Source organism: Silurus aristotelis, assembly GCF_946808225.1.
Source record: "Silurus aristotelis genome assembly, chromosome: 7".
NCBI lineage: Eukaryota > Metazoa > Chordata > Actinopteri > Siluriformes > Siluridae > Silurus > Silurus aristotelis.
In genome coordinates this window covers 11,174,117-11,193,334 of record NC_139580.1, presented here as the reverse complement: position 1 = coordinate 11,193,334, position 19,218 = coordinate 11,174,117, and the positions used below count along the sequence as shown (strand labels likewise).

The 19,218-nt window shown below is 40.8% G+C and overlaps 1 long non-coding RNA gene across 4 annotated transcripts in view; it reads left to right on the top strand.

Moving 5' to 3' along the window:
- LOC310729168 overlaps positions 1 to 19,218 on the top strand; it is a 28,168-nt gene that overhangs the window by 1,532 nt on the left and 7,418 nt on the right. For 2 of the 4 annotated variants that reach the window (XR_014534458.1, XR_014534459.1), the window contains exons 2-4: positions 16,773 to 16,841; positions 17,536 to 17,661; positions 17,819 to 18,870. This is a non-coding gene — a long non-coding RNA (uncharacterized lncRNA). Of the gene's footprint in view, positions 1 to 9,638; positions 9,792 to 15,608; positions 15,926 to 16,772; positions 16,842 to 17,535; positions 17,662 to 17,818; positions 18,871 to 19,218 lie in introns of those variants that run through there. The other 2 variants (XR_014534460.1, XR_014534461.1) reach the window with 2 other exon arrangements.

Here is a 19,218-nt window from a genome sequence, read left to right as displayed (position 1 = left end):
CTTTGCAGTAAGCTCATGTAAGGATTTGGGAACATTCTCTCTCTCTCTCTCTCTCTCTCTCTCTCTCTCTCTCTCTCTCTCTCTCTCTATATCTCTCTCTCTCTCTCTCTTTCTCTCTCTCTCTCTCTCTCTCTCTCTCTCTCTCTCTCTCTCTCTCTCTCTCTCGCTCTCTGTCTCTGTCTCTCTCTCTCTGTTTTAACAGCAATGAACAGCAGCAAAACACTCTTTCCGGTGTGAAACCTCATTGTGTGAGCAGATCACCTGCAGACCTGTAAGTGATCACAGGTTTTCAGTGGAAAAAATAGTATCAAATCGTGTTGATGACTATATCATACAAATATATACAAATACACAATTTAACACTTTTTTATTTTTAGATGTAGTGAAGATTTAGTCAAGGTATGTAAATTATTTGACAGAAATGGTGAAATCTCTGAAGTAAGTAATGATTTATGGTAAAATAAACAACAGGATGCTGTGATGCTGCATACTGTTACCATCCTAAATGAATAAGTTTTATTCTATTTATTCCATGTGAAATTGCATTTCTACCACAGTAATACGTCAAATATTTGTTTATATATATATATATATTTTTTTTAATAATAATTTTTTATTTTAGCTTGTGAAATGTCTGGGAAACAGGTTCCTTCCTGCTAACACTTGTGTTAAACATTGTCTCAGATAATTTCACTATAACAACAATTACACATAAATTCTCTGTACGCTTTGTATTAAAATGCATTCAATAGCAAGTACATAAATATAATCCTGTGATTTGTTATGCAACTGGAGCCACTGTTATTGGACATAAATAAAAAAAAAAAAAGAAAGATCTTATTTGAAAGGAAAGAAAAGAAAAGAAAGAAAGGTGCTTGTTACCATGTAATTTGCAGAAAAGTGTAATTATTTTTTCGCATATCCCGGTGATGTTAGAAGCCGGGGTGAGAGTGCAGGGGCAGCCATGATACAGCACCACTGGAGCACTGAGGGTTGAGGGCCTTGCTCAGGGGCCCACAAGAGTGGCAGCAAACCATCTGTCAAATGAAAGCAGTTATGCCAAAACCATTGATGACCCTCTTGGTACAAATAGTTAATATCATTTAGTAAGCATTTAAATAAAGACCAGGATGCATTTGAGTTTAGTTTTAGTTTAGACTTATATCATATCTGGATATGTTAGCTTTAATGCATAATTTTCACCCAAGATTATGGTTTATGGTTTCAGTGTAACTTCTTGTTGATGTTGTTTTGTGACAGGTACAACTGTGAGGCTTCCCAGTATCTTTCAGTGCCCTCAGTCAGTCAGTGGCAGGCAAACTTGAGGAAAAAGTCTATGGAAAATGCTGTAGAATTCCACCATGGTCCCAAAGGTAGGACAGATATGGATATTCAGATGGAATTATTTTCATGAATTTGTTTGAGACGGTGTGTTTTAACCAGTCAACTAAAAATTATAATTCATGTTATACTTGTTTTTATAGATATCAGTTTCACTTTCTGGATAATGATTATATTGGTGTATTTCAGTTCTCCGAAGAACCAGTGAACCAGTCAACCAGTGACTGAGGACCAAGACCAAAGATACAGATTAAAAGAATAGCAAGAATCACTGCCTATAATAATAATAATAATAATAATAATAATAATAATAATAATAATAATAATAATAATAATAATAATAATAATAATAATAATTTTTATTATTATTATTATTATTATTATTGTTGTTGTAATTCTTTGTCATACTGGAGTACATTGTACTACATTTCTTCTTCATGCTTTCGCTGCTGCTAAAGAAACTCATCCAAACCTTGATGTCATTATGGTTATTACCAATTAAAAACATTGCGTCAATCAATGCAGTGCATTTTGAGTCATAATTTGGGTCAATTATAATGACGAATATTCTTACCTTCTTTCATACCGGAAATAAATGAAAGATATTTCAATTGATTATATTGTATGTCATAAAGCTGTATTAACTTGATCTCACTTTTGTTAATAAGCATGTTTAATATTTAACGTTTTTATTTATATTTTTCTGCATCTCTGTTTTTCCTATTTCTGTTTTACTGGAAAGGTTTACACCTCACAGCTACTATAAGAGAACTATTTTTTACATTTTGATTTTTGGAATTCTACTGCATTAATATATTTGATCTGCGTGTCTGTATTCTTTGTACCAAGTTGATGGAGTCGATCCTTAATTAAAGAATATCATTTAAAAAGGAGTTTCGAGCAGTTTCTCATTCCACCACAAGAAGGCAGCATTTCCACATATGGGTTTGAGAGAATAAATAAAGTAGTAGTTCATTCACAGGGTCAAGGACCTAGTGTAACACAATTCAGTTTCTTTCCAGTCCATACAATTATTAAAGCTAATAAAATTACTACAGAACCTTTTCATTATAAGAAAAGCTTCTGAAATGAAATTTACATGTAAGCTATTAATAGATCAGTTTTAGATTTTTTTCCCTTTAGCTGCCTTAAAAGTAAATTGCATGCATTTAGATCACTTACAAGCCCTCTCCCACCACCATAAAAGATCCTCCATATCTTGTAAAATTATTCCTGCCTTATAGTTTGCCTAAGCATCACTAGTCCTGAAATCTTTAAAGATTTTCTGGGTTTTTTATATATTTTTATATATTTAATATATATTAAATGCTGTTCTGATGATGATGTGACATGATATCATAAAAACCTGCAAGTGTGTGCATTAAAATATATTACAGTGATAAAAGTATTTTTTTATTTGTGATTTTCAAATATTAAAAAACCTATAAATACACTATATCTTTGATTTGATGTTCATTTGTTGGTACCAAATCACCAACAACTATTTGTTACTAGAGGAGGGAAGGAAAGAAGTACAAATACTTTACTGTACTTAAGTAGATTTTTATGGTATCATTTCTTCACTTCACTATTAATTTTTTTTAGCCAACTTTTTACTTTCACTCATTAAATTGTTTACATTACATTTTCAAAACAGACTCGTTACTTTAGTTTTAATATATTTGGTAAAATGCCAATGTTTTTTCTTCTCATTGCATGCAGTTTTTAGCCAATTAACCTATTTCCTGTCATTGCATGGCTTTTTTCAACCTACCACTGGTGTATCATTTCCTGGACCTCACACACCACAAATATATAGGCTAGTTTACGAAGCTCACAGTAAGCAAGACAGAAGACAACAATAAGTATGGGGTTAACGTGGATGAGACAGAAGGAGTCAGTGATGTAAACATAACTGAAAACAGAGACATTCCTGATCACCTGATCATCATCTTTTCTCTGCTTGTGTTCTATATGGTGGATGTTCATCCTGGATACATTCATTAGGTAACAAAGTTTTAAATTAGTTTTGTAATCATATATATTAGAGCTGTCAAAATTCAAACGCAAATTTATTTCAACAACAGTAAATTGTATTAACGCGTTATCAATGCATTTCTGTTTAAGCATTTTAAGATAAGATTAGAAATTAATAATAATATAAGACCACTAGTAATTAGTTATGCTAACAGACATATTGCACACAGTTAATATTGCACTTATTGCAGGTAATATTGCACACAGGTAATTCTGCACATTTTAAAAAACTTCTGATATTGCACGTTGTCAGGGATCCACCAGCCACGCCTTCTCCTAACCCTCATATCCACCCTAGCAGCTCACCTGATTACTAATCATCATCACCTGGGTCACATCAGTCACCACCATATATAAACCCCAGTCGTTCACAGTCTCACCGTCCGTTCTACAGCTTAGGCCTACGAACATTGTGGACTCTCTCACCCTTTGTGTTTACATCACGCTTCATGTGTGTTGGACGTTTCTTTTGTTTTCTGTATTTCTTTTGTGTTTTAGTTCATGCCTGCGTGTTGTTCTGCTTTGCTCTTTCATTTCTTGAGTGACTTAAGTAAACACGTTTCTTGTACATTCAACCTCCGGTTTCCTGCGAGTTCTTGTGCCTGACAGAAGAACGGACCTTTAACAAAACCGAAGGGCAACAGGGAAAGGAGCTAAACCGCGTTACCTTGGTATGGAGGATCAGCCCGCAGCCGCGGCTGCGGATTTGGTTGACCGACCCGCGGTCGCGATTCCTCCCCGTTCAGCTTTCGGCAGCCCGGTTGCGCTCCCGGCTTCTTTTTCCGGAAACACGGCTGAGTGCCAGGGCTTCCTGCTTCAGGTATCCCTGTATATCGAGATGCAACCCCAGAACTTTCCCAGCGAACGAGCTAAGGTCGCGTTTTTGATATCCCTTCTCTCCGGAAGAGCGCTCGCGTGGGCGAGAGCGCTCTGGAGCGCAGCGAGCCCGGCGCTGACGTCATTTGCCGCTTTCACTGGGCATTTCGCCGAGGTCTTTAGCACCGCCCCCGGGGATACCTCAACGGCAGATCAGCTGCTGAACATCCAGCAGGGAACTGACAGCGTTTCGGGTTACAGCCTCCGCTTCCGTACTCTGGCGGCATCTGCTGGCTGGAACGAGAAGGCGCTGCTGGCTGTGTATCGCAGGGGGTTAAACCAAGAGCTCCGGCTGGCAATGGCCACCTTTGATGACACCCTAGGACTAGAGGCGTTTCTTCAGAGATCTATCCGCGTTTCTCAACACCTGACTGCTGGCCGTTTTCCCCTGCACGACCCAGCGCCCGCCATGGCGGCATCAGCAGCTCCATTGCCGGAACCCATGCAACTCGGCTCACAGCGACTATCTCAGCAGGAAAGGGAGCGCCGACGGGCGACTCAGGCCTGCCTCTACTGTGGAGAAGGAGGACATCGCGTGGCCCAATGCCCAGTTAGACCTCCCCGTCGGACGGTGAGTGGTGTCACTCTTACTTCTGACATTACTCATTTGTCCACACTCCAGGTCACCTTAAAAACCCCCGCTCACTCTTTATCTGTCGTTTCTCTGGTCGACTCAGGATCAGCGGGAAACTTCATCTCACAGGCGTGTCTAGAACGCCTCCAGCTACGCCGGCAGCGGGGATCTCAGGAACTAACCGTGCAGACTATCCAGGGACGTCCTTTAGGACGGGGTAAGGTGAAGCACTGCACGCCCCCTATCACCCTCCAGGTCGGAGTGTTACATCACGAGGAAATCCAGCTTCTCGTACTGGAGGATTTGACAGTGGACGTGATCCTAGGTCGTCCCTGGTTAGCCAAACACTCCCCTACTTGTTCCTGGGACCCGTGTGACATCTTGGAGTGGAGCCCCACCTGCCGGCAGACATGCTTACATCCACTCCCGACTCCACCCCGGACCACCTTGACCTTGGCAGCAACTCGAGTTGAAGGAGCAAGACAACCCTCTCAGGTGGAAGTCCCCCAGGTCTACCATGCTTTCTCGGACGTCTTCAGCGAGGAGGCTGCTACCAGGTTACCCCCACACCGGCCATGGGACTGTGCCATTGAACTGAAGCCCGAAGCTAAGCTACCGAAGGGACGGATATACCCCTTGGCAGCCCCGGAACACCAAGCGATGGAGGGTTATATCCAGCAGGCCCTCCGTCAGGGTTTCATTACACAGTCAACCTCTCCGGCGGCTTCCAGTTTCTTTTTTGTGGCCAAGAAGGATGGAGGTTTGCGGCCGTGCATCGACTACAGGGGCTTGAACGCACAGATCTCCCCGCTTCCGTATCCGCTCCCCCTGGTCCCGGCAGCCTTGGAGGAACCACGGGAGGCTCGCGTTTTCACCAAACTAGACCTCCGAAGTGCCTACAACCTGGTGCGCATCCGAGAGGGGGACGAATGGAAGACGGCCTTCATCACTCCCTCAGGCCATTACGAGTACAGGGTCATGCCGTACGGGCTCTCCATTGCTCCAGCCGTCTTTCAGACCTTCATGAACGAGGTTTTCCGTCCTTTTCTCCATCGGTTCGTGATCGTTTACATCGACGACATCCTGATCTACTCACGTACGCTACAAGAACACCATCAACACGTCACCCAAGTCCTAGAACGGCTGCGAGAACACCGACTGTACCTCAACCTCTCCAAGTGTGAGTTTCACCATTCGGAGACGCAGTTCCTAGGTTACGTCATCGACGCAGCGGGCATCAGGATGGATGAGAGAAAAGTGATGGCCGTACGAGATTGGCCGGCCCCCACCATGATCAAGGAGCTCCAAAGGTTTCTAGGGTTCGCTAACTTCTACCGCCGGTTCATAGGAGGTTTCAGCCTGGTTACCGCCCCGCTCACATCACTATTGCGTGGTAAGGCCAAGGTCCTTTCCTGGACCCCAGAGGCACAGAAGGCTTTCGGGGAACTACGCAAGAGGTTCTGTACCGCCCCAGTTCTTCGTCACCCTGACCCTCAGCTCCCGTTCGTCGTCGAGGTGGATGCATCCTCCACGGGAGTAGGGGCCGCCCTCTCCCAGCGTTCAGGGAACCCCCCGCGGCTCCATCCCTGTGCTTACTACTCAAAGAAGTTATCCTCCGCTGAACAGAACTACGACATAGGTAACCGGGAACTCCTGGCCATCAAGCTGGCCCTGGAAGAGTGGAGACACTGGCTGGAGGGGGCCGCTCATCCTTTCATAGTCATCACCGACCACAAGAATCTCCAGTACCTCCGCGAGGCCAAGCGTCTAAACCCCCGTCAGGCGCGTTGGGCTCTCTTCTTCACCAGGTTCAACTTTAGCATCACATATCGGCCAGGGTCAAAGAACGGCAAGGCTGATTCGCTCTCCAGGGTCTATGGGCCTGAAGAACCCGTCGAGTCAGGACCGATCTTGCCTCCCACGCTCATTTTGAGTCCCATTGTGTGGGACATGGACGGGGATATTCGCGCGGCCACACGGAGGGAACCCACGCCCCCTGGTTGCCCCGGAAACCGAACCTATGTGCCACAAGAATGCCGACAGACCCTGCTCAGGTCTGTTCACGAAAACCCAGGCTCGGGGCACCCGGGTCGGAAACAAACCCTACGTCTGGTTCAGGGACGTTACTGGTGGCCCAGGATGAGCAATACGGTGGCGGAGTTCGTCCGGGGCTGCAACACCTGCGCCATGTCAAAGACCCCCCGGCATCTGCCAGTGGGTAAACTCATCCCCCTGCCTATTCCACAACGACCATGGTCGCACATCGGCGTGGACTTCGTCACTGACCTTCCTCGCTCGGGGGGTTATACATGCATCCTAGTGGTCGTCGATTGGTTCTCTAAAGCCTGCCGCTTTGTTCCCCTACAAGGCCTCCCCACAGCCCTGGATACGGCAGAAGCCCTCTTCCATCACGTCTTCCGCAACTTTGGCCTTCCGGAGGAAGTGGTGTCTGACCGAGGTCCCCAATTCACCTCACATGTCTGGAGAGCATTCTTTCGGCTACTGGGGATCGCGGTCAACCTGTCATCTGGGTATCACCCCCAGTCGAATGGCCAAACCGAACGGAGGATCCAAGACCTGGGAAGGTACCTACGGTCATACTGCCACCAGGATCAGGAGGAGTGGAGTCGGTTCTTGCCCTGGGCGGAGTACGCCCAGAATTCATTGCGCCAGGATACAACAGGACTCACGCCTTTTCAGTGTGTGTTAGGGTTTCAGCCCCCGCTGTTTCCTTGGACCGACGAGCCCGCCAATGTACCTGCAGTGGACCACTGGTTCCGGGAGAGTGTTAGGACGTGGGAGGCTGCACACACCCAACTGCGCCGGACAACCAGAGAAACCCAGCATCATGCTGACGCACGCAGAAGGGAGGCCCCCCAGTACAGGCCCGGAGACTGGGTCTGGCTGTCCACTCAGGATCTGCGACTGCGGCTTCCTTGCAGGAAGCTGAGCCCCCGGTACATCGGGCCATTTCAGATCGAGAGGCAGGTCAACGAGGCAGCTTACCGGCTAGTACTCCCACCGCGGTACCGGATTCACCCCACCTTTCATGTGTCGCTCCTCAAACCTTACACCCCCGTGGACACACTGCGACCCAGGGAAGTTGCACCCCCGCCACCGGAGGTGTTGGAGCAGCCCTCGGTCTACTCGGTGAGAGAGATACTGAACTCACGGCGTCGGGGCAGCAGCCTGGAGTATCTCGTGGACTGGGAGGGTTACGGCCCCGAGGAACGGTCGTGGGTGGCGCGGCGGGACGTACTGGACCCTGCGCTCCTGGAGGAGTACCACGCCGCTCATCCGTTGCGTCCTGCCCCCCGGGGTCGGGGTCGGCCGCGGCGCAGGGTCAGGGCTTCAGAAGCCGCCTCTGGGGGAGGGGGTACTGTCAGGGATCCACCAGCCACGCCTTCTCCTAACCCTCATATCCACCCTAGCAGCTCACCTGATTACTAATCATCATCACCTGGGTCACATCAGTCACCACCATATATAAACCCCAGTCGTTCACAGTCTCACCGTCCGTTCTACAGCTTAGGCCTACGAACATTGTGGACTCTCTCACCCTTTGTGTTTACATCACGCTTCATGTGTGTTGGACGTTTCTTTTGTTTTCTGTATTTCTTTTGTGTTTTAGTTTATGCCTGCGTGTTGTTCTGCTTTGCTCTTTCATTTCTTGAGTGACTTAAGTAAACACGTTTCTTGTACATTCAACCTCCGGTTTCCTGCGAGTTCTTGTGCCTGACACACGTGTTGTTTAGGATACTTTGTTTTTGTTATTATTGCACAGTTAAACAGTAATAGCAGTGTGTATTATGGTGTCTTCAGCGCAACATACATTTATTCACGACGTCCTTTCTTTACTCAGATATAAAAAAAAACAATTAAACTCCACCGAAAAATATTTGGAATCACTAAACATTTGTTTTACTGATGCGCCAAGTCTTAAATCATACACCAAAATCTGCCATGATTCACACAATTTACCATCTGGGGGTCGATAAACGTGGCGGCGCATTTTGTGGCATTTTCAAATCTGAACAGGTCTACTTTCAATTGCATACACTCATAATAACAACAAAATGCTGTGCTTTTATAAAATAAAGAAAACAGACATGGGGCGCTCTATGCCGCATCATCTTTCTTCACAAACACATAAATAAAACAACCTGAATCTCAGTGAATATTTGCTGCACAGACATAATAAATATATGCATTGAAAGCTCGAAAAGTCATAAACCAGTTCCTATTGAAACCAAATTTTCTCTGATTATGTAATTCGTACAAAAGTTAGAAGAGGTACAGTTTCTCCGGTATCACCTCATTAACCGTCCGTGTGGAAACGTAGCAAGTTCAGATTGGTGTCCTGATGATTTATGTAATTTAAACCACCATAATTCCTTTAAAATATTTACAATATTTCTTGTCTGCATTTTTGTTTTTATGTTGAGTATGGTTTCATTAATAATAATCATACATTTGCATAAAGCATCCATATTTCTGTATGTCCATGTTGCTTAAAGTATTAAAAACATAAAATGTTAATATATAGTACATTTAGAACAGAATGCGATTAAGTTGCAATTAAATATTTGAATCGATTACAGCCCTAATATTAATATGTCTAGTTACTAGCATGACACTAAAACAGGTAGTAATGGCTACTTTTTACTTGAGTACATGTCAGAGCCCAAACCTCTTGACTTCAACTTGAATAAAAAATTAGATTCAGTATTTTAAAACATGAGTATCGGTACTTCTACTTAAGAAAATAATGTGTGTACTTCTGCCAGCTCTGTTTGTTACAGAGTTGGCAACTGATATCGGAAAAAACCTCAATCAGGTTTTATTTGTACAGTCAGAGAAATGTCACGTGGTGGGAAACACCCAAGACGAGCCTTTAATACTTTAATACAGCTAAACACAGAGGCATTACAGCACAACTGAACCCTTTTCCTGGAAACATGAGGTAAAACGTATTGTTTATATGTCATTTTTATAATGTTAACAATATATTCATAATAGAGGTGGTAAATGTTGTCAAATTTTCTTATACAGATACCTTACTAGTACAGACTGTGAGTATCATATACATTGACAGGGCATGCTGGTACAGGAAAGGGTTAGGAAACTTTAGAAAACCTTTAGAAAACATTATAGAACTTCCTCTTAAGGACATAACTTGATATGCCAATGCTCCATTTAATTAAAGTAGCTTCAAAATGTGCTGCTCTGGTAATATTGCACTAAAATCACTATTATATTCAAACAACATTAGAACTTCAAATCACCTAGATACTTTTGGAGCTCACTTCAAGCAATAATCCTTCTAGTTTTCTTATAAGCATTAAAAAAGTGCTTCATGTACTTTAACTGCAGTGGCTGGCAAAACCATAAGGGATTTCTTAATGGCTGCATTCTGGTCAAACTTGTTTTCTCCTGCTATAAATTCTTTTATATGCTAACATAAAGTAACGTGTCCAAGTTACGTATGTAACCAGGGTTCGCTTAGAGAATGATATGCTGCGTCAACAACACACTGGGAATGCATCCGCATAGACCCTCAGGGTCTAGAAAGCTGGTAAGATAATCTGGCCCCGAATAAATGTTTTAGGTGTCCTCAAATACAGGGAGGCATGGGAAAAACTGTGAGATGGGCGCCGACCCGGAAGTGTGCGTCGCAAACCTGAAAGCGTATGCTGCCAAACTGGACGTGCATGCTGCGAAACCTGGAATTCTGTGCCATGAAACCGGAGGATTCTGACAAACGCTTTGGTAACGTCCTTGTCTAATGTGTAAGAGCACAGATAGGTCAAAAGAGGAATGGCACTGAGGTCGAGGTTATAAAACCTGACAAAGGTCAGCGAAGTGGACCAGCCACCAGCATTGCAGATGAATTTCGGTGGACCAAGCCTTAGAGGCTGCCACACTCCGGGTTGAGTGCACTCTGACCCTAAAAGGAGCCGGGTGAACAGAGGACTCATAGGAGGATGAAATAGCATCCACAATCCATCTGCTAAATGTCTGCTTATTCGCAGGAAGACCTCTCTTCAGAGGGCCATAGCAGATGAACAGTTGTTCCGACTTTCTCAACAGACTTGTTCTGTGGCGATGTATATGACCCGTGCTCATATTACCGGACATAGCCACTTTAGCTTTTCCTGGTCTGGGGTGTGGAAAGGAGGCAGACAGAAGGGCTTCAGCATACCAGGTCATGGAATGACCAAGAGCACACTTTCCAAGTTTGTAGAATTCAAGAGTTATATTTATATTAAGTTTGTAATGTGGCATACCAGTGTAGATTTATTCATTACTAGAGACTCTAAGCACTTTTGTACGTTTTGCAAATGTAAATGTAAATGTAGAGGTGCTGGGGGAGTAAGGGAGAACCAGAGGGGACAGTGCAATGTCTTTTGAGTCACGAACAAATCTACTTGAGCTCTGTAAAATCTCTCCCAAATCTGCTTTACCATGTGATGGTGGAGTCGCCATTCCCTGTGCCTCAGCCCTTGCCTCAAATAGGCGTCTGCTCCCTGGTTCAGATGGCCCAGGATATATGCTGCCCTCAAGAAGAGCAGCTTCCCCTGGGCCCACAGGAACTGACGTGCCAGCTTGTACAGAAGCGCAGACTCCCCTGGTGGTTGATATAAGAGTCCACAGAGTGTGTGTCCAAACAGACCAACACATGGTGGCCTTTAAGGTCTTAAAGGAAGTGCTTCAAATTAAGAAGAACGGCCAGCATCTCTGAGCAATTGATGTGCCACAGCAGATAGGGCCCTCTCCATAGACCTTGGGTGCAGCAGCCACTCATGACTGCTCCCCAACCTGTCAGGGAATGCATCCGCCGTTAGCGTTACGCAATGACCAGGAACTCCCAACATGGGTCCCTGAAATAGGAACCCAGGATATTTCCGAACATCTAAGGTATGTAGGGCTCGCCTTGTGACCTTGATTGTACGGAGCAGATTGCCCCTCAGAGAGAACCCTCAGTCCCTGAGCCACCACTGAATGGGTCATATGTGCAGGAGGCCAAGTGGAACCACATTGGACGCTGCTGCCATTAGCCCCAGCGGTTTCTGGGGCTAAGGGGTCGTGTCCCACACCTAAGTAAGTGGTTCTCTTTAGTGGAGAAAGCACACTTTTTTTGGCGTCCAGCCGTAACTCCAATTCCTTCATGTGGGCGAGAACGACACCGCTAAGTGTTTTGATTGACTCCAATCGTCAATTTAATTTAAGATGCTGATGCCCTGAAGTCTCAGAGGGATCAGGGCCACATCCACACACTTTGTGTAGGTGCGTGGTGAGAGGACAAGATCAAATAGAAAGACCGATATTGGTTAGCTTCAACCCCAGAAACTTCCTGTGAGGAGAAAGGATAGATACATAGAAGTATGCATCCTTCAAATTTATCGTGACAAATCAGACCGATTTGAGACACGACCTGATTCGGGGTCAGCATCTTGAACCTGAGTTTTAGTAGTGAGCGGTTCAGCTGATGTAGATCTAATAAAGGCAATAGGAAGTAGGAAGTAGGAAGTCTACCTTTTTGGGAACTATGAAGTAGAGGGACCACCTAAATGGCCTCCTTCCACAGGAGAGCGTCTACTTCCTGTTCCATGACCAGAGCCTGCTCAGGTCATACCAGGGTGGGACACACTCCGTTGAACCGCGGTGGACGAGACCCGAACTAAATCGTATAGCCTCTTTTCTACAATACCAGAACCCACCGAGACACTTCTGGCAGAGCTTCCCAGGCTGCCAGGTAGTCTTTTAAGAGTATTAGTCTCTTGGGACTCACCTTTGGTAAGCCTAGAGCCGGAGCGATGCCCTGGACAACAAGAAAGTGTTCCCAAAGCGTTGTTGAAGCAGCTTGAGTTCCTGAAAGGGAACGATGAATATTATGTAGAATTAGTTTTTTTTTTATCTTGCCAGGCTACAGTATTTGCTTGTCAAGACTGTGTAGTTATAAATACATCAATATATATTGAATATGACATTGAAAAACCTGTGTGCTAGTTGCATAGTTTTTCTTAATATAATTTATATCATATGTTTATTAATTTAAGGAAAGCTACGTGCCATAAAGTCATATAAGCCTAATGTCTTTCCTGTGTTTGTCCTGCTCCTGTGCCCCAGTTGCAATGAAATCTTATATAATTATGCCCTTTTCAGTTTTGGGTGGTAACAGACTGTAGTGTTTTACAAAACAATGTAGCATGTTTGGTGTAGGAATGCAGCATAGCAGATAGTGTTAAGTGCTAATTTTTCTATGTGTTATTGAGCTTAAACCACAGACACTTGCCAATGAGGCTCATTTTATTAATGGATGATGACTGTTTAAGTACTTACAACTAAAACTACTTCCTCCCTAAATGTTTAAATAAATGACAACAACAAAAACTTCACCATATCCACAATGAAATTTTTTACTTTATTAAACTGCAACATATTTTATAATTCATTTGTGTTACTTTTAGATGATGTGTATGAGAAACAGATAACATTAGAACACGCACATTAATATAAACCAACCATTTGTTCAAATTCAATTTATTTTAATGTGTATAGTGCTATTAACAATGGGCATGGTTTTAAAGCATCTTTACAGAGATTAGTCGGTAATAAAATAATGTAAAAGTATGTTCCTTATAATTGTAAGTTTGTCCCTAATGAGCAAGCCACTGGCAACTGTGGCAAGAAATAATCAAATGAGATGTCATGAGAACGAAAAATATCGTGTTACTAAAACTAAGTTGTCTAAACTATGGTTTAAGCTTCGCTGTTATCCCCCCCAAAAAATGTATTGTTCTTGTTAGCACCCCAAAGTATCGGATGAAGATTTAAATATTGCGTATTGCTATGAACATCGTAAGATCGAAAAAATGTGTCATGTCTTAGATTACAATACTATAGACTATATAATATAATACAGGCTTAATAAATAAGACATTAATCAATATTTTGATAAATAAGAGGGTTTAACATTATGGTTACAATGCAATTATTTGTGTTGCTAATCATATGGTAGCAGTGCAGTGCATAAAATCAAGTCTGTGGCAGTGGGGGCGTGGCCTAGCGCCGGTTTGTAAATGGAGGGCAAGGCAAAGGGAGACAATCGCTGACTTTCTCTGTCTCATCCACATTAGCCCTATACTTCTGGTTGCCTTCTGCTTTGCTTGTAGTTAGCTTTGTAAACTAGCCTACATCTGTGGTGCATAATAGCCAGGAAATTATACACCAGTGATAGATTAAAAAATACCATGCAAAGACAAGACATAGGTTGATGGGCTGAAAACAGTGCACAATGAAAATGTAAGAAATAGAAAGTACAGATATATGTGTAATGAGTGAAAGTAAAATGTTGCTAGAAAAAATAAATACTGTGGTAAATACTGATATCAGAAATACCTACTCAAGTAAAGTAATGTACGTATTTGTACTTAATTATTTCCCACCTCTTTTTTTTGAGTCCTTATATACTGTGGCATTGATGTGTAATAGAGTCTAGGTGTTTACAATCAATGTAGGTGTCCAGAGGGTTTGTGCTGACTTTTGGGTGCTGTAGTCCTCAGCTGCCTTGTTTGAAGGCTGCTCAGTGGTCTGGTGGTTGTGGTTGTGAGCCATATTCGTAAGCCACTGTGTTTCACATGGTGTTTGAAGGAGTGCTGTTTCTAGTGTTGGCATGACAAGATAAAGGTTAAGGAATCATGGGATTGAGATTTATGTGAAAGGAAATGCCTACTCTGTAAAGAGATACTGGGATGTGGACTCTTAATGCTTCTGTGCAGTGGAGAGAGAATCTTGATGAAGTGAAAATGTCTGGACAGAAAAGTCTGGTAACAGTTGAGGATGAGTTTGACACTGACATGACATCCAAAAGCACATTCAAAGTCTTTCACATTGTACCTGATAATAATGTGGAAAAGATTAAGAGATACAATTTCTTCAGTATTTTTTTCAAAATACCATTTTCAGTTCAGAGAAAAAGACTTTAAAACAAGAATAAGATGCAGCTAATGTGGAAAATACGTTTGAAAAGATGATACTAGTGTCGTTAATAAATGTGTACACAATACAATATTAGTGCTATGCAGACATATTGTATTTTAATAGTTAATAGGTTTTTTTTTTGCACACAGCAAACAAAACAAACAAAAAACAAAACAAAACAATAATCGATGAATAATATATTCCGTATAGTTAAACTGATTTCAATAACATTTGCCTCATATGCCTCAAATATTTATTGTTGAGTTTAATAGATGTTCCTGAGTAAGAAAACAAAAATGTAGTTGATAGTTGGCACAGGGAAAAGTGCCAAATGAATAAGAAAAATCTTTCTTAAGAAAAAGGCATGGCAGGCTTGTTTGTGCTAAATGGGCTAGTTTGAGGTTTTGACATACCATACAACTCTCTGGAGTTTATACAGAATGAAAAAACAAAACAAAAAAACATCCAACCAAAATACTGAGAACTGTTGTGAGCAGGAAAGCATCTCAGAAAGCACAGCACATTTAAACTTGAGGAGGAGGAACGTTAGCAGCAGAAGACCACATTAAGTCTAATTTCTGTCAGCCAACAAAAGAAATAAGCAGTAAAACACAGTTTGATTTACTGGTCAACTGTGAAGTCATTTGGAGCACTCTGTATGTAGTAGCTGTATAGAATCAGACTTAAATTCTGGACATAAAATGTTTTTTCCAAATTTCATAGATGTCACACATATTTCAATACATTGCCCTAAAGAAAACAGATTCATAAAGTAAGTGATGTATCAGTGTAGATTATTAATATAGATCTTATTTTAATAATTTAAAGACAAATATAATCCTAGTTTAGATGTTTATTTTGTTACAAACCAAGACTACATATAGTATTTGTTTAAGAGTTGGGTATTGACATAGGGCAGCCTTAATCAGGTTTTACTTCAGGAAAATACATATTGCGTGCTAAGTCAAAGATTCAGGGAAAGTATTTTACCAAACACTGTAGAGTGTAAACTTGGATTTACACACAGCTATAAATCACACATAAACAATAATCTGTATTCTGTATTTTGTAACGCAGAAGATATCAATCACAGCAGATTTTTGAAAACATGAGGTAAGATCTTTTTGATTGTTGTATCTTTCTGCCTAACAATATATATGCCACAAAAGTGGGAAACGTATCCACACTATTTATTCAAATTCAATACTAATTGTTTTGCAGGTAATACAGAATTTAGTGTAGTTTTAGTAGAAGTGCTCATTTTAAAGCTTAGTTATGGAACAAAGCAAAGCCATGCCAAGTTGTGTCATTAAAATTCATAGTGAGAAAATTTTATAACTTGGGAAATTGGAAACCTAGAACTTTATAACATCATTCTAATACAAAAATTCACAGCTGTAATCATGCATAGTAATGGAAGTGATTTAAATTTAAAAAGTAGTTAAGAAGAAGATTTTTGTTATTTAAAATGTGTACACAAATATGTACATTTCAGTTTTACTCATTATGTCTGCCTAAAACCCTTTTTAAAATATTTATCTTATGCATGCTTGTGAAATTTGAAGTGAATTTTCATTAATGGATGTAGATGAAATGGCAAAAAAAAACAAGTGTTTGACTACTACTCTTACCCTAACTTTAAACAGTAACCACAAAATGTTGAAATCAGAATAATTTTAATATAAAGTATGAATAAACAGTAATACTTTGTAAAACTTTGCAGTAAGCTCATGTAAAGATTTGGGAACATCTCTCTCTCTCTCTCTCTCTCTCTCTCTCTCTCTCTCTCTCTCTCTCTCTCTCTCTCCCTCTCTCCCTCTCTCTCTCTCTCTCTCTCTCTCTCTCTCTCTCTCTCTCTCTCTCTCTCTCCTTCTCTCCCTCTCTCTCTCTCTCTCTCTCTCTCTCTCTCTCTCTCTCTCTCTCTCTCTCTCTCTCTCTCTCTGGCTCTCTGTTTTAACAGCAATGAACAGCAGAAAAACCCTCTGTTCAAGCTGAAACCTCATTGTGTGAGCAGATCACCTGCAGACCCGTAAGTGATCACAGGTTTTCATTGAAAAAATTTTTTGAAATAATGTTGATGACTATATCATACAAATTTGCATTTCTACCACAGTAATAGTGGTACCACAGTCACATATCTGTTTATTTATTTTTTTATCATTATTAATTTTAGCTTATGAAATGTCTAACACTTGTGTTAAATAAACATTGTCTCAAATAACTTCACCATAACAACAATTACACATAAACTCTGTGTACACTTTGTATAAAAATGCATTCAATAGCAATTACATAAATATAATCCTGTGATTTGTTATGCAACTGGAGCCACTGTTATTGGACATGAATCAAAACCTTCTGGCCAATTAGAATATAGAAACCAGCAGCACAGCAAATGCTTTAAAAAAAAAAGAAAGATCTTATTTGAAAGAAAAGAAAAGAAAGTTGAGGGCCTTGCTCAGGGGCCCACAAGAGTGGCAGCAAACCATCTGTCAAATGAAAGCAGTTATGCCAAAACCATTAATGACCCTCTTGGTACAAATAGTTAATATCATTTAGTAAGCATTTAAATAAAGACCAGGATGCATTTGAGTTTAGTTTTAGTTTTAATTTATATCATATCTGGATATGTTAGCTTTAATGCATAATTTTCACCCAAGATTATGGCTAAACTTTAGTTTATGGTTTCAGTGTAACTTCTTGTTGATGTTGTTTTGTGACAGGTACAACTGTGAGGATTCCCAGTATCTTTCAGTGCCCTCAGTCAGTCAGTGGCAGGCAAACTTGAGGAAAATGTCTATGGAAAATGCTGTAGAATTCCACCATGGTCCCAATGAATGGTCATAAAGGTAGGACAGATATGGATATTTGGAGGGAATTGTTTTAATGAATCTTTTTGAGACGGTGTGTTTTGAGCAGTCAACTAAATATAATAATTTATGGTATACTTACCTTTATAGATATCAGTTTTACTTTCTGGCTAATGATTATATTACTGTATTTCAGTTCTCTGAAGAACCAGTCAACCAGTCAACCAGTGACCAAAGATACAGGTTAAAAGAAGGGAAAGAAGCACTGCATATTATTATTATTATTATTATTATTATTATTGTTAATATTGTTATTATTATTATTATTATTATTATATTTATTATTATTATATTTATTATTATTATTATTATTGTAATTCTCTGTAATACTGGAGTACATTGTACTACTTTTGTTGTTGATGCTTTTTTGGCTGCTGCTAAAGGAACGCATCCAAACCTTGACATCATTATGTTTACTACCAATTAAAAACATTGCGTCAATCAATGCAGTGCATTTTGATCCATAATTTAGGTCAATTATAATGACGATCGTTCTTACCTTCTTTCATACCGGAAATGAATGAAAGATATTTCAAACGATTATATTGTATGTCATAAAGCTGTATCAACTTGATCTCACCTATGTTAATAAGCAAGTTTAATATTTAATATTTTTTATCAATATTTTTCTGCATCTCTGTTTTTCCTATTTCTGTTTTACTGGAATGGTTTACACCTCACAGCTACTATAAGAGGACTATTTTTTACATTTTGATTTTTGGAATTCTACTGCATTCTAATACATGTCTGTATTTTTTGTACCAAGTTGATGGAGTTGATCCTTAATTAAAGAATATAATTTAAAAGGGGGTTTCGAGCAGTTTCTCATTCCACCAGGCAGCATTTCCACATATGTGTTTGAGAGATTAAATAAAGTTATAGTTCATGCTTGTTCATGATTGCAAACAAATGATGAAACAGGGTCAAGGACCTAGTGTTACACAATTCAGTTTCTTTCCAGTCAATTCAATTATTAAAACAAATAAAATTACTACAGAACATTTTCATTGTAACAAAAGCTTCTGGAAATGTAATTTACATGAAAGCTATTAGAGCAGTTTTTTATTTTTTTCATCAGCTGCCTTAAAAGTACACAAATTTCACTAACAAGCCTTCCTACACCACCATAGAGGTTCTTCAAATCTTAAATTAAATAATAGTAAAAGTAAAATTATTTCTGCCTCATAGGTTCAGGGCCGCTGGAAGTCATTTTGAACAGGGGGTGCTGTGAATTTTTTTTATTTATTTTTTTGGACAAAAAACCTATGAGCCTATGGGCCTATTTAGAATACATTTTAAAAATAAATACATAGGGCTGTGACGATGGCAGATTTTTTACCACCGCGGTGTTGCGGTGGTTGGGGGGTTGTTTTGAAATAAATGTAAAAAAAACAAAGAAACAACACACTAAAGCCTGTAAAGCATTGAAATAAATATCAGTAAATACTGGTAACTTAAATAATATAATAAAGTTGAATCCATTTAAAAAAACAAAACAAAAAAAAACAAACAGTTTTATATTTCCACACAAAGACG